The 25,707-nt window shown below is 35.8% G+C and overlaps 2 long non-coding RNA genes across 7 annotated transcripts in view; one reads left to right on the top strand and one right to left on the bottom strand.

Annotated features, from left to right (window-relative positions):
• The window catches only part of LOC139039873 (uncharacterized), a 423,143-nt gene that overhangs the window by 235,028 nt on the left and 162,408 nt on the right, over positions 1–25,707 (bottom strand). The gene's annotated exons all lie outside the window — the stretch shown is intronic.
• LOC139039832 (uncharacterized) lies at positions 6,028–13,470 on the top strand. The gene is made up of 3 exons (XR_011493040.1): positions 6,028–6,175; positions 10,604–10,752; positions 12,391–13,470. It is a non-coding gene; the product is annotated as an uncharacterized lncRNA (long non-coding RNA).

The raw sequence follows: 25,707 nt of genomic DNA, 5'->3' as shown, positions 1-25,707 counted from the left end.
AGAAAAGTAAAAGGGAAAAAAAGGAATACGGTTATTTTTGAACAAAGCTCTTCATCCTGATCATGTGTCCATAGGACAGGTTGGGGATTCAGGCTCTCTACAGAAAAAGGACTTAGCTTTCCCAGGGGGTCTCTTCATATGCACTTAATGGGGAAATAACTTACATTTCTTCAGTTACACTTAACCATTCAAGAGGTGATGTTGGGAAAAATATCAAGACAATGAAAAAGTTCTAAATATGTATATTATAATAGCGGAGGTTTGTTGTTCAATTAATTTGGTGGGAAAAATAATATTAACGGTGGTGGTATTGCCACCAGATAGTCTTCGTCTATGAATGAATATTAGGAATAAATAGATCTGCAATCAAATTCCAGCTCTGCCACTGTCAAATTTCATAAGCTTGAGAAAGTCACCGCATGGGTGAACCTCAGTTACCTCATCTACAAAATGAAGATGTGAAATGTAATTGTAAAGCAAAACACAATGCCACGGGCATCCTAAGCAAACAGTAATACTTAATTCTGATTAATAACATTTGATTAATGACATTATTTTTACGCAATCACAAGAATTGATTAATAGCAGTATATCTTTCAATTAATTGAAGTATAAAGCATGTTATTAGACATTGCAGAGCAGGCACGCACCTTCTCATCAACTATTGTAGGACAAAGGGCGATAAGAAACATTGGAGAGAAGATAAAGTTCCTTTTCTTTCCTTGGACTTATATTTACACTATTTTGTAGCTAGCTGAGGCTTTCAGAGTGCTTGTCAATCTGGGGAAAGTGGCAGAGCTTTATTTAATTGATGAATGCCTTACTAATTTGAAGTGCTTCATTAGAAGAACTTTTGTAAATTATTTGCAAGAACAGCAGGATTGCTCATGCATAAACTTAATGAACTAACCAACAAACAAACTGATAAGATTGTTAAAAAGATGCTTATCCAAGAATTCTTTAGTGGCTTCTCTACAGGACCTTTAGAAGACTTTAGTGAATTTTCTCAGATTCTTGTTTGTCTTTACCTGTCAAGAGTGGCACATGCCAGATGTAAAGAAAATGTGATTAGCATGAGTAATTTTTTATTAGTTCACATTAAAACTAATATATGCAAAAAGCATGATAGAAACTAGTACTAGTTAGAAAGACTATTTCTGTACTCAGACTAAAATTATGTCAACCATGTTTAACTTGGCTTAACTGATGTGATTTTTGGAATTATCAGCATGTGATTTCAAAAACACTTAGGAACTTGGTAAAGAATTTGCCAAGGTGAACGCCATGACATTAAAATTATTCAAGAGCATATGTTAAACCTGTACTCTGTATCCGGCACTTGGCCAAACCTTTGCAACACAGCAATGAGTAAGACATGTTCTCTTCCTCTTTGTCAGGTAGAGAAGACAGATAAGGAATCAAAAGTTATAATACAGACCCTTCTAACATCCTGAAAGACAGTGGTTTTTGACAGCGTGTGCATTGTCTAATGATTTGTTCATGAAAAGCAATTTGCCTGAGAGGAATTAAGGAAAAGGAACTGGTTGACACGAGATGTGGTTCACAACAAGCATGCTGAACCTCAAACTGCCTTGAGAAGTCTGCAAAACACTAAGTAATCTGGACACTCTTCTTTAAATCTAGACTCCACCCTTTAACTTTTGGGAACATAACAGTACAGATGTCACAACCAATTCATTGGAATTTGCGTGACACATGAAGTGGTTTTGCTGTTCTGGGCTGAGTTGCCATTCACAGGATAAATTCAGATGGTGCACTTCATCACTGTTGACATTTTTTAAAATAAACTTCATTTGAAGTATAGCATATTTACAGCAGAGTGCACAGGTCAGAAATGTTTAGCTCAGGGCATCATCACAAAGTGAACACCCATTTAACCATGACCCTGGCCAAGATATAGAATATTATCAACTCAAAAGCCCCCATGATTCCCTTTTCCAGTCACTACTCCACCTGTCTTCTTAGAGGTAACAATATTCTTCTAAAACAATGGCTTCTTTTCAATGTCATATTTGTGAGATTTATCATTATTGTTGTGTATAGCAGTAAATCGTTCATTTCCATTGCTATAGAATAATTCATTGTATTAATATATTTCAATGTTCTTATTCATTCTCCTGTTGTTTGATGTTTCATTTGTCCAGTTCAGGCTTATGATGAAGAATTCTCCTCTGAATACTATTGTCTATGGCTTTCAAAGGACACATATATGCATTTCTCTTGGATCTATGTTCAAAAGTGGAATGGCTCCTTCCTAGAATTTATGTATGTCAAGTATATGTAATAAAAACATCATCTTTGCCTGTCTTCCACTGTTTAAAATGTTGTCTTTTGATCAACACAAGGTCTAACTTTTTAAATTAAACTTTCTTTTAAATTAATAGACTATTTTTAAAGAGATTTTTAGGGTTATAGAAAAGTTGAGTAGTATAAAGTACAGAGAGTCCCCATTCATGATCTAGTTTAATGTTGTCCAAGCTAGCAATATTTTCCTTCATCCTTAATGCTTTAAGAGCTTTGTTTAAGAAATCTTTGCTTATCCCCAAATCAAGAGATGTTTGCCTCCTCCAAATTCAGAATATGTTCAACTTTATCAACCAGAGCATTTTTGTTTTAACTTTTACCTCTAGAGTTACTATCCATGTGAAATTTTCACCACTACGTATTTTCCTGTTGATCTGCAAGATCACTATTGCCATCAGTCAAGTATCCATATATGAATGTCTATTTCTGAATTCCATTATCTTTTACTTAACAATTCATCAACGCTTGTAACCACTGCAACACTGTCTTAATTACCATGTATCTTTGTAAGCCTTGATACACAAGTTTTTAATTCTAAAAATGTCCAATTTGTCAGTTACTTCTTTTGTGATTAATACAAATTATTACCTGTTTAAGAATTCTTTGCTCATATGAAGTTGATGACAATGTTTTTCTGCATTTCTTTTAAAAACTTGAGTGTTGGGGCACGCCCTGTGTCCTAGTGGATAAGTTCTGTGTGCTCTGCTTCAGTGGCCCAGGTTCGGTTCCTGGGTATGGACCCACGTCATTCATCAGCAGTCGCACTGTGGTGGTGACCCCACATACAAAATAGAGGAAGATTGGCACAAATGTTAGCTCAGGGCAAATCTTCCTCAGCAAAAAGCAAAACAAAACAACTTGAATGTTTTATTTCTGTATGTTGTGTATTGTATCATTTAGGGTTTGCCAGAACGTCAATATAGGGCTGGATGCTAGGTACTCTCAGCCAGGAGAGCTGGGTTTTGCTAAGCAGACTTCCTTTCTTCCAGAGTCTAGCTCCCTCCAGCAGATTGCCTGACTATATACTCACAACAAATGTAGAAAGCCACGGGAAAAAGTTTGGGAAAGACTACAAAATCAGAGGACAAAGGACAAGCATGTGAGGAGAGATCAACTGGGGCTGTGAATGCCCTCAATCTACCATAGTCTACTCTTTGACCCTAATCATTCATTTTTATCCCAAATGCAATATGAAAGAAATCTAAAAATTCATTATCTTCTCAGGTACCCAAATGAATCATCCAATCACAGTATCAGGCTCAAAGATCTATCATATCAGGTCCAAATGGTTCTCCTTGGAAGTTACTCTTACTAATCTGGAGACCTATGCAATTCAAAAATAAGTTATCTGTTTTCCACACAGCTGATGTGCAGCGGTTTTTAAAATTTAACTCCTATATAGATGCTACCATCCACAAAGGGAAAGAATTCGAAGTATATAGCACTAGTCTGTAGCAATTCTGAAATGCAGCTGTATTAATGTTGCCAGCTTCCATTACACTGGTGTTGGGAATGTTTCTTGTTTGAAGCTCCAGTTCTGCTCCGAGGAGTGACGCCCCAGCCCTTGTTCTCCATAGTTGTTGGGTAGGCCCTCCGAGAGTCATTGCTGTTCTATGACAATGAGGTGATTGCTCCAAGAGTGTATCCATATGTCAAAGATTATCAATTTGTACAATGTAAATGTGTCCAGCATATTATATGTCCTTTATATACAAATAAAGAAAATCGTTAGGTATTTGTGAAAAAGTAAGTGAACTACCACAATACACACTAACGTGTATGAATCATGAAAACATAACGAAGTCTGTAAAGATGCGTCTTCAAACACCACATACTGCATACACAATTGTAAATCTCAGAAACAAGCAAAACTAAAAAATGTATTAAGTTATTGATAATGTTTTGTTCTTGATTTAAATGATGTGTGCACAGATGTTCATTATTCTATACTTTAACAATTTAGTTGTATGTTGCATACATTTTTGCATATGTCAAATATTATTATTCAAAGGGCAATGAAGGAGAGTGAAACATGCACGTAAGTCAGTGATGTAGAGCAGATTGTGATAACCGTTTAGCAATGGGTTGCTTTGGGACTTTAGGATAGTAAGAGATGTGCCTCAAAGCATTAATGATGCTGATGTAGGGATATACCATTACACATAAGCCAAATTCCTAAGAGATGGTATATCATTTGAAAATTGGGTTTCAACATCTCATACTAATGCCGTCTTATTGGTTTGTCTATATTAGGATAGACAGACCTTACACATATGGCACTGTAAACTCTAAAAGTTCTTCTTGATTTGAAGTCATTGAATTTGTTTTCAGACAAATCTATAATCTACATATTTCTATTCTCAAGGCTCCTTGTGTTATCTCATTGAAGCACCTTGAACATAAGATATATTAAAGATATAATAAGAATAGATCAGTAAGAATTAACTGTTAATAGTCTTTTCAAGACTTAATGGTGCAAAACAGTGAATTAATGTGTTCATATTAGTTCAAAAATGCTACCATTATGGCAGGAATCTTCTTTATTTTTAACATAAAGATAGAATCACCCTGCTAAATTCAAGTTTACCTCCAATTTTATGTATTTCAATAAAGAATATTATTTGTATGGTATACAGAAGGATAGAAACATCTGGTGTTTATGCATTTTCTGCTAGATCACAGATGACTAATTATTTTCCATGTGTCAGGAAAAAAAGTGATTAATCACCCATCCTTGTTAGCCTAATGTTCTGCAACTAAGATCTGTTCTTTAAAGTCTTCAGCCTCTTTTGTACATTTTGTGGCCACACTTAATTACAAAGACATTTATTTCCGTATTTTTCAAAATTTTTTTTAGATATTCTTTCTTTTAGATGCTTCTAGAAGCTTTGCTTCAAGATAAATTTAAAAATATCATTGGACAGGCCCAGAGAAATTCCTATGTGATTTTGATTGTTTAAACATGAATTAATTTGAAGAGACTTTATATCTCCATTGCTCCATTGCTGTTTTCCCATGCTAAAAATATCTGCCAACTTATTTATGGTTTTATATGTATTTCAGTAAAATTTTATAGTTTTCATTGTGTACTTTATATACGTCTTTGCTATTGGTATAGGATATTTATGTAATTTTTATAAATTTTTTTAATACACAGAAGTTATTGAGTGTTGTATATTTATTATTGTATTATCTCTAAATGTAGTTAATAATGCCTGATTCGGGGTGAGAGAAAGAGCTTAAAATTGAAATACAGAAACAAATTTGGGGTGACTGCTCTAAGAGGAGCTAGGTTTTGAAGCTATTTTATAGGGCTTTCCAAAGAATTTGGAAGAAATAGTGTTTCCCTAATGACTTTCTTCCCTTCGTTATTCAGAATAACTCACACTACATTCTGCCTTTTAGTGACACATTTATTATGAGGCTATTTTTTTTCTAATCTGTTTTATAAATTTAATGTTCAGAGAACAAAGACAAAAGGTTTGGAAAACAACAGGCAAAGACATTGCTTGCAAAGAGCAGAACCCGATCACGGCAGAGTGTTTGCTAAGGAACTTCCTCCACTGTCAAAGCAGGCAGTGTTCACAGTCCTTGCCTGGCAAGATTTTATAATTGTTTGTGATCACTGACTCTTGTGTTCTGTATAGCAAGCATTGGCAACAATCATGTGCTTACTTTATTTTCCTTTTTGTTTATAAGTACTCAGGTGATAAGAAGCCACATCTAGACCGGATAGAAGACCCAGAGATCCTGGATTCAGAACTGGACGCACTTATGGATAGGACTTGCAATGGACTCCTTTGGGGAAATCTATGTGCACACGAGGGTGTTGGCAGAGACTGTGGCAGAGGTACTTAGTCCCTTTACACTAATTCCTCTTTCTTCCACTGTTAAAAAGATCCATACATTTTGGCTGGGCACTCTTCGCTCAACTAAAGACCACATTTTCTTTTCTTTTTTTATTGTACATATTTAAGGTGTACAAACTGATGATTTAATATATGTATACACTCTGAAGTAATCACCACAATTAAGCTAATAGCATATCTGTCACCTCACATAGTTACTTTGTGTGTGTGTGTGTTGTGACAATACATAGGATCTACCCTCTTAGCAAATTTCAAGCATAGGGTATGGTTTTGTTACCTAGAGTCACCATGCTATATGCATTACATCACGAGAACTTATTCATCTTATGTAACTGAAATTTGTTTCCCTTGACCAACATCTCTACATTTCCCCTGCTCCCCAGACCCTGAGGAACCAGTCTACTCTCTGCTTCGAAGTCCATGACTATTTTAGGTTTCACATGTAAGTGAGCTCATACAATATTTGTCTTTCTGTGTTTGGCTTATTTTAGTTAGCATAATGTCTTCTAGGACCATCTATGTTGTCGCAAATTGCAGGATTTCCTTCCTTTTGAAGGCTGAATAGTATTCCATTGAATGTGTAGACAACATTTTCTTTATCTATTCATTTGTTGATGGACATTTAGGTTGTTTGCATGACTTGGCTATCGTGAATAATGCTGCAGTGAACATAGGAGTGCAGGTATCTCTTTGAAATCCTGACTTCAGGTCCTTTGGATAAATATCCAACAGTGGGATTTCTGGATCACATGGTATTTCTACGTGTAATTTTTTGAAAAATCTCCCTACTGTTTTCCATAATGGCTGTACCAATTTACATTCCCACCAACAGTGTACTAGGGTTCCCTTTCTTCACATCCTCACCAACAGTTACCTTTTTTTTTTTTTTTTTAAATAACAGCCATTCTAACTATTGTGAGGTGATATCTCATTGTGGTTTTGACTTGCATCTCCCTGATGATTAATGAAGTTGTGCACCTTTTCATATAGCTGTTGGCTATTTGTATGCCTTCTTTGGAGAAATGTCTATACAGATCCTTTTTCCATTTTTTACTTGGGTTGTGTATTTTTTATTATTGAGTTGTATGAGTTCCTCATATATTTTTGATATTAATCCCTTACCAGATATATGGTTTGCAAATATTTTCTCCCATTCGGTATGCTGCCTTTCATTTTGTTGATGATTTCCTTTGCTGTGCAGAAGCTTTTTAATTTGATGAAGTCCCACTTGTTTAGTTTTCCTTTCATTGCCTGTACTTTTGGTGGCATATCCAAAAAATCATTGCCAAGATTGATATCTATCAAGGAGCTTTATCTTTATGTTTTCTTCTAGGGGTTATACGGTTGCAGCTTTTATATTTTAAGTCTTTAATACATTTTAAATTGATTTTTGTGTATGGTGTAAGATAAGGGTCCCATTTCTTTTTCTTTTGCATGTGGATATCCAGTTTTCCCAACACCATTTATTGAAGAGGCTATCTTTTCCCCATTGTGTGTTCTTGGTGCCCTTTCAAAGATTAGTTGACAGTATATGCATGGAAAGACTGCTTTTTTATATATACATGGAAAGACTGTCTTTTCAAATCTCCTTAGGTAAGGTAGGTCAGGTGTTATGATTAAGTTCTGGTGATGAGATATGAGAGAAACACACATATGTGACTTCTGACTCACGCCTATGAGAATAATTGTGTCGATCTTCCCCTCTTATTTCCTCTCCATTAGCCGAAATGTATGAGTGATGCTGTAAACTATAATACACAAATTAGGCCATGATATATGGAAACCAAACCTTGAGGATAGCTTGGGCAACAGCACAGAAAGAGAGTGGATTCTCATTACCACATAGCTGCCATTCTACTCATTGACAGCGCACACCAGGTAGTTACTTGAGAGAGAAAGAAGTGTCCATCCTGTTTAAACAACTGTTTCTCCTGAAGAAAGTAAATCTATATGCAAACCAATTTTATTTATATCTATTTAATTTCTTTTACTACAACTTTAAAACCATCTCTATAAATGTATACTGAACTGATATACAAATAGAGTTCCTTGAGTCTCAGAATCAAAAGAATTAAGCCAAGGCTTTTTTTATTGTTTAATTATGGGGTATATTCAATTGCATTGCTCCCTTGAATACATTACTGGTAATATGAACATATAAATAATGTTTAGTGAGATCAAAGTTATATTATTAATGTGTTATTTGAAAATTAGATTGGTTTTTATTTTCATTTTGTCCTTTTTAATTTCAAGTTTTATGTAAATTTTATAATTTCCATACAAAATAGTAGTACATATTCTATAATCTATAAATAAGTTGCAGATGTGTTTAAAAAATAACTCATTGATTGGGTGCACTTTTCAGCCCATGTCATAATTTAGGTGCTGGCACTTTTGAGGGAACACAATACCAGGCTAGCATGAGACAACATATCTTCAGAGTGAAGCAGGAAAGAAAGACAGTGAATATTTAAGGGAGCGTGTATGGGAACTGGTCACAGCTTTAGAACGAGGGTAGCTGGTCTCACAGGAAGTCTTCAGAGAGACAAAGGAAACTACTACAGCTCCAAATAATTGGCCAAAGGCAAGAGAGATCATCTGTATACCAGGCTCCTTTTCCTATAGACAAACTTGTTCTACGAGGCATCAACTGAGCTCCTCTTCTGGATGGTACTCTCCGGCTCCTTCAAGGGAGGCTGGCTCCCACAGCCAGGCACGGCACACAGGGAGAGGGAAGGAGCTGGGCCAGTCTGTGGTGTGTGTAGTCCCTGAGCAGCACCCGCTGAAGCCTGCACCTCAGCAACAACAGAGAAGCCGTGGGTGAGAGGAGTTGAAATGGGAGGCAAGGTGCTGTCAAAAGTGTCTGTGAAAGACTCAAGGGAGTCATTTAACAGATTAGATAACCCAGATACTTCACTCTCTGCCGTGAGCTTGGCAACAAAGCTCTTCGAAGCCTTTCTCCAAAGATCTTGTGACTTACAGGAAAGCATGTAGGGCCGGGCAATCTTCCAGGCGTGTCCACAGTAATATAAAACAGAGCACATCCGCAGAGGCAAAGCACAGGATTGAAAAATAGTCCGGAGAGCAGCTCAGAAGAGAGGGACACTAGAAAGAGGCAAAGCCCCAACGAAAAACAAAGACTAGTAGCTTCTCTTTAAATGCTCTAGATTTTTATAAGTAATCATTGAATAACCCTAAGGTTAGGGTATTTTTAAGCTAAAATATCTAAAAAGGATCTGCTGCTACTAGAGAAGCGTTGAATTTGAAGTCTAATGAGTGAGAGAGGTCGAGAAGCACTTAGAGTCTTGAGAAGTCCTCTTCTGGCTGGCTGTGGAGTGTGGGAGGCCCTGGGGATGCTTAGGAGGGGTGTAAGGACTTACAACATTCATTTTGATACATAGTAAACTGAACTAGAAGGCATCTCAACGTGTTGAATATCTTTATTTACCTGTGGTCTGCTCCACCGTGGGTTCAAAATCCCCCAAAACCTATATTAGCCCCATACCAGGGAGCAATTTTCCTAAGTCCTAATGTATTTACATGCATTTACTTTTTTTTCCTGAAAAATATCTAAATAGTAGATAGGTAATTTTATAGGCTATGGTTTTGGATGAATTATATGGGTATCCAACCAGTTCAATTAAAGCTACCTGCCATTTTAGTAAAAGGAAAATCATGCACAGCAATGGTTTAATTAAATTAAATTAACAATTTCCACACGTTACGGAGAATTAAGTCTGAACCTTTTAGTATTCAAATGCGTTTCAGGCTCTTTTAACTGTTTGGTTATTTTAAAGCACAATATTTTTAAAAATTGAAGATGACTTTAAAACAATCACTTTATCATATCCCAGAGGATTACTGTAAATGATGATATGTTTTAGCAGGGAAGAAAAAAAATACGATATCTACTTTATACATCTGTGCTTTTATAGGATATAGTACAGTGATTAAACAATATTTCATGATCTGGTAATTTTTGTCCATATTTATAAGAAAGTTATGGCACTGTAAATTAACCATGACTCATGAGAATAAAACATGGTCTCACTTGTTCTCATAAGACATTGTATAATATAGCTCTCTCTCTGTCGAATCACTCTGAATGCAGAGTAATGGTCTGTGATGTTTAATACTTTTGGTTAAAATCCCATTTTTATGGTTCAAGAAATGTGTTTTGACCCATGCACTCATGTACTGATTTATCTACTTCGCATCTAGTGAACCTAAAATGGTTTTAAAAGAGTTCTGAAGATGCCGGTGAACATCTGAAAGTATTTTATGATACCTATATTAAAAAAAGAATTCCTCCATTACAGAGAAGTTTAAATTGCCTAAACCATAAAAAGATGATTTTTCTAACAGGGGAACTTGTGTTCCATTCCTTGTTTCTTTCCTGTATTCTATAGGCTTTTTGGAGTAATTCAAGATCGTTTCTGCCAGTGCCCAGGCAATTAACTCTGTGGCTGCAGTTCACCTGCTAACTTGATATCCCATCATATTATTAGATGCTGAAACTTGAATTTCATCTAGCCCAGAAGTCTTTGAACTCAGTGAGGTATTGTTATATGAACTACATTTTATCTCATTTAAAATTGCTCACTGACACACACAAATGGAGAATGGCAAGGAATTCTTCAGCAGGAAGTCCCGTGTTCACTGAAGAAGGAAGTGATCACTTTTTGAAGCCATTCTTTGTTTTCTAAGAAAATAATTTATATTGCTTAATCAAAGAAGCTCTTCCTCCAAAATATGCAATGTTTCTTATTAAAGTGTTGCTATAGACTGAATGCTTGTGTCCCTTCAAAATTAGTACCTCAGATCCGAACTCCCAACGTGATGGTATTAGGAGGTGGGGCCTTGGGAGGTGATCAGGTCATGAGGATGGAGCTCTCATGAATGGGATTAGTGCCCTTGTAGAAGAGACTCCCGGGGGCTCCCTTGCCCCCTGCACCATTTGTGGACACAGTGAAAACATCGCTGTCTGTGAACCAGGAAACAGGTTCTCATCAGATGCCTAATCTGCTGATGCCTTGATGTTGGGCTTCTCGGCCTCCAGAACTGTGAGAAATAAATTTCTGTTGTTTATAAAGCCATCCGGTCTATGGTATTTTTGTTCTAGAAGCCCAAACAGACTAAGACAAATCTATTATTAACAGGCGTGGAAATTTAAAGACTAGATTCCTCAAGAATATTGAGGAAGTAATTTTTTTACGGCCTTTTTGCAATATTCTATGATTCCTCTTTGTTTAACATGATGCAAAAAGGAATGAAAAAAAAATTGCTTATTATCTGTTTCTCCAAACAGAGTACACTTTGTAAACCACAAATAAAAATGGACCCTGGCCCGCTCCCCAAAAGCCATTCTGTTAGTATTTCTGGGAGACAATAAGGCTCCTCAGACCGCAAAAACCTATCTTCTGGTGGTAAGGACAATTAGAGTTCCAGCTGGTGATATTAGGCTATAAATTCTGAAGTACAGTCATTGTCCCCGTCTGTCCTAGAAGGCCAACACTATGAGAAGAATATATAATAGATGATATAGAGAATAGGTAATAGTTACTTGGCCCTCCTTTTAGTCTGGGATATTACCAAGTGGTAGAATTGAAGGGGCTGTCCTGGTGGTGTAGTGGTTAATTTCCCACACTCTGCTTTGGCAGCCCGGGGTTTGCAGGTTTGGATCCTGTGCATGGACCAATGCACCCGCTCATCAATCCATAAGAATAGAGGAAGATTGGCACAGGTGTTAGCTCAGGGAGAATCTTCCTCAAGCAAAAAGAAGATTGGCAACCAATGTTAGCTCAGGGCCAATTTTCATCACCAAAAAAAAAAAAAAAGAGTTGCATTAAAATAAGCCATATACAATTTATTTTTAATTCTGATGTGTTTACACAACATTTAAATACATATACTCTTTTCATACAGTTTAATCAGATTCATGTGTTTATAATTGTTTTCATCAAGATTTGTACTTCAGCAAGAAGGCAACAATATTATATAATATATGCTAAAGATGCAAATCTCTAGTCCATAACATTACCCCAAACCTGTAAAATATGACCTTAAAATGCATGTATTTGAGTTAAAATGCTATGAATCGATTTGCTTTTTAAAAAATATATGAGCTTAATGCTATCAAGTGAAGATCTTACAAATATTCAGTCCCATTCTAATTTTGGATTCCTTAATTTTATAGGTAAAGATTTCTCATCTATCAAGTCAAATGCTGTGATTTATCTACATTTTCAGAATTATATACTGACTGAGTTGGGATCATCATCAGCGTCATCTTATTTCATATCACTATTATCTCTCCTGTACCTGTAGGTCAGTTCTCTTTCTGGCAAGTGATAGGGAATATTAAAACTGAATGGGGAAATATTCCAAAAATAATAGATTTGATATCTTCCTTCCATGATTACTTTTACTCTTTTAGCAACATGCTGTTTCAATTTAATAACTTCTGGAGTGCCTTTTCTGGCAAAGCATGTTCTTAATACGGGCCAGGCAGAGATAATTGAGTTAGGTGTTTGCCATAAGGAACCTTCCACCTTGGAAAAGAGTTACACGTGCTTTTGAATAGCTGTAATTAGAGGTCTACCACAGACACTGCCAAAAGGGAAGTGGGAATCCATCGTGAAGAATGCCAGAGAAAAATCATTAACGATGGCTCAGGATGTGAAGAGAAACTTTAGCATTTTGATCCTTTTCAACCAATGCCTATTTTTATCAGTAAAATTCAAGCATGCATTGCCCAGTCCAGAAATCTACAATCTGTGAAATGAAATACAAGCAGCATCCAGGAAATCTCCAAAATACAAAGTGGTGATCAGTTTTCTGAACTCTGCTGGACTTAGATTTTTCTCAAGCTTTATAGTTCCTAATTATTCTATATGATTAAGAGGCTCCATAATTACTAGGATGCTCATAATTTATTTTCAGACACTATTTACCCCCATTATGTCGTCTTTGATTCCCTCCCTCTCTCTGTTGCTTTCATTTGTCCTTAGAACTCAATTTATCCCTCGTTCTTTTAAAATAAAATAGCGTTCCTTATCCAACTGTCAATATCTTATTCCTGTATCTTATTTTATACAATTTTAAGATGATTATCTCAAGATAGTTCTCAAAATTCATTTAATCATTTTTGCAAATACAATTTTAGACCTACCAAATATATGCTGAAGCTGGATCTCAAATTCTAATTAAACTGAGATAAACTTATGTGACCTTAAAAACCCCAATGCAGGAGGCAGTTATGTTTCTTTCTTTTTACTTTAATTTAGAAGCAATATTTAATATGTCTCAATTTATATTTGTTTAATAGATTTTCATTATTTCTCAAAGTATAACATCATTTACTGAAAGTATATATTCTACAGGTATTTCTATATGTTATTCAATTAGAAAAATGTAATTATTTTATTAATTTGATATCATTTTTAATATGGTGGCAGGTTTGGTATATCTTACTAAATCAGCAAATACAGTTATGGGTAATATAATTACATTGTAGCTATAAATATAAATGTCTAATTAGACACATTTCCCTGTAGAGAGATAGAGGATGTATAGTCGTGTTGAGGTTTGGCATGTGTTTTATTATTTCGCTACTAAATGACTTCATAGGGCTTTCCTAAAAGGAAAGCAGGGTATTTATCTTTTTGATGTCTTTATTCCTGAAGATATCTTTACAGATAATTAAAATATTAAGTTTCAAAGACTTGCACTTAGTATGTTTATCAGTCAGAGTACCAGCCAGAAACAGACAGCAAGCTAAAATTAGGCTAACTGAAGGCGGGTTTAATAAAGGAACTAAATATGAAGTAGGCGAGATGGAAGGAAACATCACGAGACAGCCAGAACTCCCAGGCTGGTGGGAGTGGTGCTCATCAGCCCTGACCTTTCCGATGAGCCTGGGGAGGGAGCAGTTTTGGAACCTTGAAAGGAAGCTTGCTGTGGAGAGGGCTGCCTTGGAAGAAGGTTCGTTTGGTTGAGGGACATGGGCAACGACAAAGTAAGAGAGCAAGGGAATAAATGTTCCAATATCTTCTTCCATGGATCTTTGGAAGGATTTCCCTATTGACTAAATCCAACCAAGAGCCTGAGCACATGGGTGTCCTTGACGTGGTTTGTACAAGTCAATCTTCAGAGACCCAAGCGCAGGGTGGATCTGGGAGGCAAACAGAGGCTATCAGACACAGTAGAAGTCAGGAAAGAGTCAAATTATTGTCAAATAATTCACAGAGAGTCTTTAGCCCATCAACGTAATCCAAATAAATTAAAAGTTTATCACTAGGACATAATTTACACCAGGCTAACTTACTCAAAGTAGTGAATAAACAGAATAAGACAGAAGAAATATTAATTTACCATCCTCTAAAATCCACTGTATCATCTTACAGCACAATACACCCATAATTTAGTCATATTATTTTCTAAGATTCCAGGTGGGATTGAATTTGTTGTTAATTTCTTTGTAGCAAAATTTGGCTGCTGCTGAGTCAGAGAAATACATAGAGGTCCAATTAGGTCTTAAGGACACATTTAAACAAGTCAATTGTGCCCCATTGTCACTGTGCCTTCTGGCTGGGGCTGCCTTCTGATAGTGTACTCTCCCATGTTCTCTTCCTGCTCAGCTTTCATCATAAAATAAAACACGATGTCAGCAAAAGGATGAAGTAGGCAGTTCTAAGCTCTTGTCCGGATCACAGAAACATTGAAAAGCAGGCAGAAACTGTTAGGACCAAATTTGTCAGAACTCTGGAAAGCAGTCAAAGGTGTAGAGCAACCAAGTGAATGATGAATCAAGAAAAAGGCAACTTCAAACATGACAAACACATAGCAACAGAGATTGGATTGGTGGTTACTAGAGGGGAATGAGGGAGGGAGGAGGGCAAAAGGGGTGATTAGACAGGTGTGTGGTGATGGATTGTAATTAGTCTTTGGGTGGTGAACATGATGCAATCTACACAGAATTTGAAATATATTGATATACACCTGAAGGTTATATAATGTTATAATCCAATATTACTGCAATAAAAATAAATAAAAGGAAAGACAGAAAGAAAAAGGCAACTTCCAAAGAGTAGGAAAGTTTTGCGCTGTTTCTATTTGCCTTGCCCCACTCCCTCTGGTCTTGAAGGGGGAAGTCAGCTTTCTCAGTGTAGGATCCTCGTCCCTGGTTCCAGAAGGAGCAGAGCATACCTTTTCTACAAATGACTGCATATGTCTGTTCTAACTGGCCTAGAAACTATCTAAAAGACTGACACTTGTCTCTGTTTCATCTAACTTAGAACTCAGGCCAAAGGAGTTGTGGGAGTCACTGGAAACCATCACTAATGGAACTATAATGCACAGACGCATGGGAAAAGATTATGGTATGTTTTAGTATGCTCCTTAGTGTGCTCCAAAGGCCTAGGAGCAAAAGCTGGAGAAAATCTCTTTGGGAAATTAGATCGTTCAAAAGCACTGTTGTGTATGGGAGAATGCAGAAGTCCATGCACTCACTCACAGCAAGAGACACTCTCAAAAAACGATTTGAGAAAACTAATCTTTCACCTCAGTCTGATTCCTACGCTCAGTGTAAGGCTGGCTGAGTGTTGAAGGAGTGCCCGGGTGCTTGGCCATTCTGCAAAGACTGGGGGTGATGTTTTTTGTTTGTTTTGTCATTTTTATCTCCTGATTTTCAAGGGAATCTGTCAAAATAGTAGTTGAACAAAAGCTAAGGAGCAGAGACTTTAGTGTCCATACATGGTAAAGAATATAATGTCTGTAAAAAGTAATTTTGGAAAGTCCTAAAATAAATGGACTACTATAGCCTTCAATGATGAAAGTGAGAGAAAAGTGACCCATCATGTACAAGGGGCATTCGCAAAAATGGACAGCTGATTTCTCATCACCTATGGAAGCCAGAAGATAGTGTGTGGCATATTGAAAGTGCTGGGGGAAAAAAGCCAAACTGTTAAGAAAGAATTCTCTAACTTACAAAACTGTCCTTCAGGCATGGGGGAGAAATTAAGACTTTTCCAGATAAATAAATGCCGAGGGAGTTAATTATTACTATATTGCCCTATAAGAAACGCTAAAGGGAGTCATACAGGCTGAAATGATCGGACACTAGACAACAGTAACTCAAAGATCTCGGATAAAGGTAAATACAGGGGCAAATATAAACACTAGTATTTTTGTAGTTTTAGTTTATAACTCCATTTTAAAATTTCCTACAGGATTTAAAAGACAAAGGAATAAAAATAATTATAAATCTATACTGTTGGCTACAAAATGTCTGGAGATGTATTTGTGACAACAAAAAACGAAGTGAGGGGAGGCAGAGCCATATAGGAGCAGTTTTTGCATGCTATTGAAGTTAAATTGCTATCAATTTGAACTAAGTTGTTATAAATTCAGGATGTTAAATACAATGCAGACCATAACAAAATTTAGTATTTATACATACAGTATCCATATATGAAACGAGTAGTGAATTAAAATGATTCACCACAAAAAATCAACTAAGCACAAAAGAAGGCAACAATGGAGGAAACGAGAAACTTTAAATATAAGTGGATTAAATTCTTCAAACGAAAGGCAGAGATTTGCAGAATGGCCAAGAAAACACAGTCCAGATACATGCTGTCTACAAGAGACTTGCTTTAGATTTAAAGACAAGAATAGATTGAAAGTGAAAGGATGGAAAAAGATATTCTATGCAAATAGTGACAAAAAGAGAGTTAGGGTGGCCATACTACTGACAGACAAAATAGAGTTAAAGTCAAAACCATGACAAGAGACGAAAAATAGGATAACGTGTATTGCTAAAAGGGTAAATTCATCAAACAATATAATAATTATAAACATATATGCACAAACAACAGAATCCCAAAATCTATGAAGCTAGCATTGACAGAATTAAAAGGGAAAATAGTTCTACAATAAGAGTTTGAGACTTTAATGTGCCATTTTCAATAACAGATAGAACGTCTAGACAGGATCAATAGGAAATAGAGGATTTGAGCAGCACCACAAAGCAACTACGCGTAAAAGACGTCTACACAACACTCCACATAATAGCAGCTGAGTACACTCTCCTCTCAAGAGCACACGGGACATTCTCCAGAACAGACCATATGGTATGCCCCAAAACTAGTCTCAGTAGATTTAAAAAATAAATATCATTCAAAATATGTTCTCTGACCACAACAGGTTGAAATTAGAAATCAACAACAGAAGGAAAACTGGAAAATTCTCAAATATGTGGAAGGCAAACAATATATTCTTAAACAACCAATGGGTCAATGAAGAAATCACAAGTGAAAATAGAAAATATTTAGAGATGAAAGCAATAAACACGTAACATACCAAAATTTATAGGATGCATCAAAGTTGTCCTTTGATTTTCAGAGAGAAATTTATAGCCATACAAGCCTACATTAAAAAGAGAAGAAATTTCATCAATAACCTGATGTAACTCTTGAAGAACTGGCAAAAGAAAGGCAAACTAAACCTACAGGTAACAGAAGGAAATAAATAATAAAGATTAGATTAGACAAGAATAGAAAATAAATAGCAGAAAATAAGATAAAACATAGAGATAACCAATGAAACCAAAAGTTGGGACCACAAAACTCTTTATATTTATTGCATATTTTGCAACTAATCATTTTTAATGATTGAATTTTGCCCATTACATAGTATATTTAGATCTTTTTCAAAGAGGAAGTTATAATAGGAGCATTAAAGCAGGCAGCATACTAAAATTTCTAATTTGTCATCAGATTAATCTTTAGATAATCACAAATAAAACTTAGAAATTCATCTAAAATAGGAGACTTCGCTAACTCAGTTGTGAATTCCAAATTGCAGACAAGACTGCTCCTCAAATACTTCCTACTGTAATGAGGGAAAACATATTTTTGTTAAATTAGTGTCTAATGTAAAGTACCATTTATTGACTGAATAAAGACTGAAGTTTTTTAATATTTTTTTGCTAAGGAAGATTCACCTTGCATCTGTTGTCAATCGCCCTCCTTTTTGCTTGAGGAAGATTCGCCCTGAGCTAATGTCTGTGGCAATATTCCTCTATTTTGTGTGTGGGTCACCACCTCAGCATGGCTGCCCATGAGTGGTGTAGGTCCGTGGCAGAGAACTGAATCTGGGCTGCTGAAGTGGAGCATGCCAAACTTAATCACTAGGCCACAGGGCCGACCCCAAGAATGAGTTTTTAAAAGTATAGCATAAATCAGACTTTGGAATTCATCTCTATTTTGCTTAGACTCTATCAAAAATTACGTAGAGTATACTGGCTTGATAGGTGAGAACATATCATTCTTGACTATGCCTTGTTTGGACAGAATCCTATTTTCAACCTTAGAATTGAATGTCTACTTGGCATCATTCATTAATTTGTTTGTTCAAGTGCTGACTGAAAATGCTGAACTCAAAGACATAGCTCCTGTGTTCTGGGACGCAAAGAGCTAGATCTAATTACAGATTGGAAAGTCTGTATGAAGGAGACTAACAGAAAACTAAGAATTATTGGGTCGGGGGAAGAGATAGATTATTTCCCACACACATACCTTGTTTATTCTGTATAAAATTCAGATGAATTTGGTATTATTATTATTCCCAATAGAATGAAAGCATCATTGAGGTATTTTTTTTTTCTGTCAGGTATCCCAGAGTCCTAGAACAGTGCCTGCCATCTTACTACTCAGATATTTGTAAATGAGGGAAAGAAGAAACAAAAAACAAAAGAGGAAACAGAAGGAGAAATGGCTGAACAAGTAAATTTTTACTTAAGGTGAGGTAACAGAGGCTCAGAGTGGTAAAGCCACTTGTCCGAAGTCATCACATGAGTTTATTCTAAGTTTATGTCTCAGGCTAATAAATATATTTTGAAAAATTTATTTGAAATCACATACAGGAACAAGGTCAAGATTTGTTTGTGAAGAATTAAAATAAATTAACTCTCAGTAATATGTTGTGATCTAATATAATTTTTCTTCTTTACTACAGACTATAATCTTAAATTTAATGAAAAGGGTGATGAAACTCAGTCCCTTCAAAGACAGAGCACTTTTTAAACTATATCCTTTAAACCTAGTAGCATCTAGTACCATTACAGACTCCCACACAATGATGCTGATGATTAATAGCATAATTTTTGAAACAAGGCAAATTTCAAAGAACTTGCAGGCCCTTGCTAGATAGCAGAATATCGACCTTCATCTGAATTTAAGAACTACTGTATGCATCAAAGTTTGTGTGAATCATACCACTATGGACAGGATGCTCAATAAACACAAGAAACTTTTGATAAACTGATTTTAAACCATATCCAGACAGTATATGGTGTTTAGTCCAATGTCCATGTTGCTTTTACTGTATTCCATTCAATTTCACTGAAGATATTTCAACCTAGCATTACATATGATTTGAAATATGCCAACTCAGGTATTATAAACAAATGCTTTTCATCAGGACACTGAATATAAAAATTACCAAGTCAGGTTTTTTTTTTTTAAGTGAATATTTTTTACATCTGGATATATTTTTTCCTTGTGTGTACCTACTAATATTAATCCTTTATTAGTGGTCATTTTAAGTGTTGCAAGTATGTTTTATTGACTAAAATATTCAGAGTACACATTAATAACTAGGACAAATACTTGACTTAAATGAATCACCATGATCTCACTAGACTTGAACTTACATTGGAAGGATCCACATCGGGTTTAATAGTGTCGCTTTAATAAATGGATGTGGATACTCCATTATTTTGCACACGCCTGAAGAGACCAGCCAGATTCACCAAAGCTAACATAGTGGAGCTGACACTTTCAGGTGCCAATCATGGTGTGAAGCCCTTTCTTTGTTCTATTTGATTTAATCCTGAAAACAAGCCTATGAGGTCGGGCAGTTATTCTCCCCAGTCCATAGATAAGGAAACAGAACATTAAAATAACCTGATCAACTTATAAAGGTGGCAAGTAGCAGGTGCAGATTGACATCCACATAGTCTGACTGATGCTGGAGGCCGCACCCTATACCAATGCCCACAGGACATTTCATTTTGCACTACTGTGTCTTAAACTGAGTAGATAACTGGTCATAGAGCTCTGAATCTAGTATGGGATCTGCTATTGAGTGACTTAGTGCACAATATCTGGCTTAAATATGTTCTTTATGAAACAATTTTATATAGCTGAATGCATCCATTGTGATTAACAGATCTTGAAACTGGACTCATGAGTATTTTCTAATATTTAAGTAATTTTTTCCTCTTTATTTTTCAACAAAGAAAAAAAAAACCCACTGTGTTTTTAGGTAGGATAGGGTTTGAAGTCAGAATATCTTCTGTTCTAATTAAAGCTCCATGTATGTGAACCTTTAGGAAGTCAATTTATCTTTCTTCCTTATCTATACACATAGAGATAATACCCACTACATATTTTTGCTGAAAGACATTAAGAAAATATGGAATATAAAACATTTATCAAAAAATTCAGGGGACGGCCCTGTGGCCTAGTGGTTAATTTTGGCATGCTCCACTTTGGTGGCCCAGTCTCAGTTCCCGGGTGTAGACCTATGCCAATCATCAGTAGCCGTGCTGTGAGGCAAACAACATACAAAATAGAGGACGGATTGGCACAGATGTTAGCTTAGGGCAAATCTTCCTCAAGCAAAAAGAGGAAGACTGGCAACAGATGTTAGCTCATGGAGAATCTTCCTTAGCAAAAAAAAAAAAGGTACAGAGAAGAAATTTATTAAAAAAGATAGCTTTATTAAAAAGTGTCTCTATTATATTATTTACATTGTATTAGAATTAATAATGATTATCAAAAGCTTTGGGCAGGTTAGAAAATCAGATTAATATATTAAGTAGATTCTGAATATGGTGGTGAAATCTAGCTGTTAATGATTCATATTCCATATTTTCCCATTGAAATACTCATGAAAATATTTTAAGTAAAGCAAATATAGTATAATATGAGAAAATAGTGTTATTGATGAACAACCTGCTAGAAATCAGAAAGAATAAAAAAGAAAGAATCTCTATTAATCAAGACATTGAGGCAGACTAGCATTTTATCCAGGCTGAAAAGGTGAATTCCAATTGAAGGAATCTAGTCCTGTTTTGTCCCTGCCCACCTCTCCTCCCCATTCCTGCACAATTTCCATTGGTGTATCCAGTTTCTCCAAAGGTTTACTCCCTGGATTACTTCTTGGAGATGCTAAGATGAGTGGTTAGAAAAAAATGACTTAGTGTAAATAAGGTCACACAATTCTCTGTGTGGGTCCAAAACACTTTCACTAAAACTTTTAGAGGAGAGATGAGTTAGTTGGAATGAAGATTTTTTTCTTTGATTTTCGAGAGGGAATGCAGTTCATATGCTACATATGAGACAACTCTCTACACACTGAGTATGAATATTCACACTAGATGTGAGACAAATAAAGGCTACAGACGGCCTCACGTCAGTTTAGGCCAGAGCTTACTACCAAACCAGTTATGGCAGCACGATTTTGACTTCAGGATTTTGGCTTTTGGAATTGTAGTTAAGGGAACGTGGACTTGTACCATATCCTTTCTCTCTGAAAGCCAAAACACAAGTTTGCACATTAAGTCTCTAAACATTCCTGCAGTATGGAAAACTCTTTCATCTGATTCGGCCTTCTGTTGCATAACATTGAATATCGCTTCATTTACTCCACTAAATATTGATCATGTACCAGACTTCATAATACAAGACAGATTTAAGGATGAACAAGACAGATGATGTTCCTGCCCTCATGGTATGGATAATCTAGAAGAAACAAATGGGACTGAAAGATAATTTCATGACTAATTAGACAATCCCAGTTGAGCTGAGGGATAGAAAGGCTTAAGAGGGAGTGCTCTGAGAAAGATTAGTGAGGTACCTACCCGAGTCTGACAAGGAAGGGAAGACTTCTTCGAGAAAGTGGTATTTAAGGTGGAAGCTCGAAAGGAGTTGGAAGAAGAGAGCTCTGAGAGGAGAGCAGGTGGTTGAGCAGAGTGCAAAGGAAAGACTTGCCTGAGGAGAAGCTGGATGTTATCCGGGCACCACAGTGGGTGAGGGCTCGTGAGCAACAGTTGTGGACTTTATCCTAATAACAATGAGGATACTGAGGGACTTTAAAATGGATCATCATGCTCAGACTTGCATTAAAAATGTTACTGTGTTTTCAGCAAGGGAAATATATGCAAGTGTGGGAGATGAGTTAATGGGCTATTTTGAGAAATGTTGCTTTATCGGCAATTCTTTGGGGAGGCTGATTCTGGAACTGTAATTCACACAAGGCAGCGCAATTAGTGGTCTGTAACTCTGGGCATTAGAATTGTAAATGGATGGATTTCGTGTCTGTCAAAAGATACCATAAACATAGGCACAGGTTAGAGATGGAGATGGAAATAGTCATAAAGGCAAAAGGCAAAGGACTGACACTTGTAGCATATGATGAACCTTACATGTTGATATGAAGAAGGCAACCTGTTAAATAAATGGACAATATATACTATATATATATTTTTTTTTTGCCAGAAAATGTATCTTAAATGGTGCTCCAATTCAATAACAGTCAAGAAAATGAAAATTCTTGAAACTCAATTAGGTGCTAAGTGTTATGTTATCTATTATTCTAATAAGATAGCAATGGTTAACTCTTACTTTCCAATGGAAATTAACTTGTGAGAACATATATAATTATAATTGCTATAAAAAAGATTGCTGATGTCTTATATTTGTGTAACACAAATATTGCAGACTGAAGTTTAAGAGAAAAAGTCAGAATTCATTAACCCTATTCTCTGAGACACGTCTGAGAGACAAATAGTAATGGTGAACTTGAGAGAAAAGAAAAATACTTTTTAAAGTAAACATTCCAAAACAGTTTTGAATATTTAATATTAGTGGTTCACCAGCAAATGTATACTCTTGCTGGAAACTAGGATGTTTAACTATTAGTATATAATTTTGATTATCAAACCAATAGTTCAGGGACTTGCTAATGGCAGTCGATAAGGTAGCATTTAAACCATGTCAGTGGGGAACTCTGTGGGTACCCATTTTAGTGAAATCACAATGCAAAGAGTCAAGACCACGGAAATAAACCCAATGTAACAGAATTTAAGTAGTCTGAAATGTCATGAAAAAATTCAGTATTCATATTAATATTTTTGATGAAATATTTAAAAAGTAAAGGTAAGAGTTTTGTGTGCTTTTTGTTTGTTTTTTATTGTATTTTAAAAGCAGCCAAGTTTGTTTTTTTCCTCTGTTCAGAAACAGCACATTAATCAGAACCTTCGGAGGCCAGATCAGGAAATATATATAAACCCTGATGAATTTTGGTCACCTGTCATATGGGCACATCTATACAAGCTCCTTGATAGGATTTTCTGTCAAGGGCTTTATAGTGTGTTCAGCCTTGGACTGACAAATGACTCAAAAAGTGAACTTACACTACACTTGCCATTATTTCAATCGGAAAAACTCTAGGATTGAAGGCTCCATAAGTACCCACTGCCCTTAGGAAACAGTAGTATTATTTGTACCTTTGTTTAAACCCTTTAAAGTCATGAAATATTGTATGGCTAATTGTGTCCCAAGAAAGCCTGAAACCAAGGGCATTGTTAACTGATTCCATCTTCTTTTCATGTAAAAATCTTTCTCCTTATTCACAGCTACCGAATAAACTAAACAATCGTTTCCTTGACCAATGCTGTTGATTTCAGTTCTTACTTCATCGTCATGTTAGAATGGTAACTTGGACATATTTTCTGAAATAAAATTAAACTTATATCAACTATGATCAAACTGTTTTTGTGTTACAGAAGGTCCGTGACTTACAATGGTTTGACAAAGATTTTTCATTTTTCAACTTTATGATGGTGCGAAAGCCATACACATTCAGTAGAAACCAGACTTCAAATTTTGAATCTTGATCTTTTCCTGGGCAAGTGATAATGCAGTAGGATACTCTCTCATGATGCTGGACACTGGCAGCAAGCCACAGCTTCCAGGCAGTCACAAGATAAGGAGGATGAATAATCGATGCACTTATGAGCATTCTGGACTCATACAACCATTCTGTTTTTCACTTTCACTACAGTATTACATAAATTATATGAGATAGTCAACATTTAACTATAAAATACATTTTTTGTTAGATGATTTTGCCCCACTGTAGGCTAATGTAAGTGCTCTGAGCACATTTAACACTTAAGGTAGGTTAGACTAAGCTATGATGTTCCATACGTTAGGGGGATTAAATGCATTTTCCATGTGATGTTTTCAATTTACAATGGGTTTACTGAGCCGTAACCTCCTTACAAGTTGAGGAAGATCTGTATATAATCCATCCTTTAAATCTGTATTCACAAACAGTAATAATTACATCCATAATACATAAAGATAAAGGTTTATAAATTTAGCTTCATTTTGTTTATTTATTTATTAACTTTTATTTTTTGAGGAAGATTGGCCCTGAGATAACATCCGCTGCCAATCCTCCTCTTTTTGCTGAGGAAGACTAGCCCTGAGCTAATGTCCATGCCCGTCTTCCACTACTTTGTATGTGGGACACCTACCACAACATGGCTTGCTGAGTGGTGCCATGTCCTCACCTGGGATCCAAACCAGGGAACCCCGGGCCTCCAAAGCAGAATGTGTGAAATTAACCACTGCACCACCGGGCCAGACCCCATTTTATTTTATTTTTAAATGATCATTTGGGGAGACAAAAAATTACTAAAAGTAATTGTACTAGAAAATTCTGTATCAATAATCAAAATTACCTATTGACAGAAAAGTGTCAAGAGTAAATGGACTGAAAAAAAACCAAACAGGACATTAGTGAGATTTATCTTAATGCTGACCCTGGTTTGCAGTTGGAGAAGGACACACCAGTTGGAGTCTCCTTGACAGATTTTTTTCACCTTAAAAGAAATGTCATTATAATACCCATGGCCTTCCGCAGCAGAATCGCATAACGTGCATGAGCGCTTGTAAGATATTCTGAGTGCTTAGAGGGAAGGCATTTTATTAACCTGAGAACTTTTCCTTAAGGCTTGAACATGCAAATCATAATGTGAAAAATAATCAGTTCTGTTTTCAGATTTATTTCATCTATCTGCAAGTGTTATTTTCCTAAAACACAAGAACAAAAAAGTAGTTTCTTATAAGAAGTATAACTATCAACACTTCTTATAATATTAGGATAGAAATTATTTTAGCATAATATTTATGACTACTAACAATATGTAGCATTTCCAAAGTAAGCAAAGAAAACAAGATTATAATAAATGTGGGTATTAAATTAAGTATTTGTTAACAGAATAATTAATGCTGTAAATCAGTGGCCTTGTTTAATTTCAATAAGTTCATTGAATGTAAAACTTCTTTTAGATTTGAAGATCCATAGCAAGTGCTGATTATTGAGTGATTAGATCTAAGAGCTCCGTCTCAGAATCGAGAGAAAAGAATGGCAATCT

This window comes from Equus asinus, chromosome 12, assembly GCF_041296235.1.
Source record: "Equus asinus isolate D_3611 breed Donkey chromosome 12, EquAss-T2T_v2, whole genome shotgun sequence".
NCBI lineage: Eukaryota > Metazoa > Chordata > Mammalia > Perissodactyla > Equidae > Equus > Equus asinus.
Note: the sequence above shows the minus strand (reverse complement) of the source record. Positions and strands in the feature narration are given on the sequence as shown.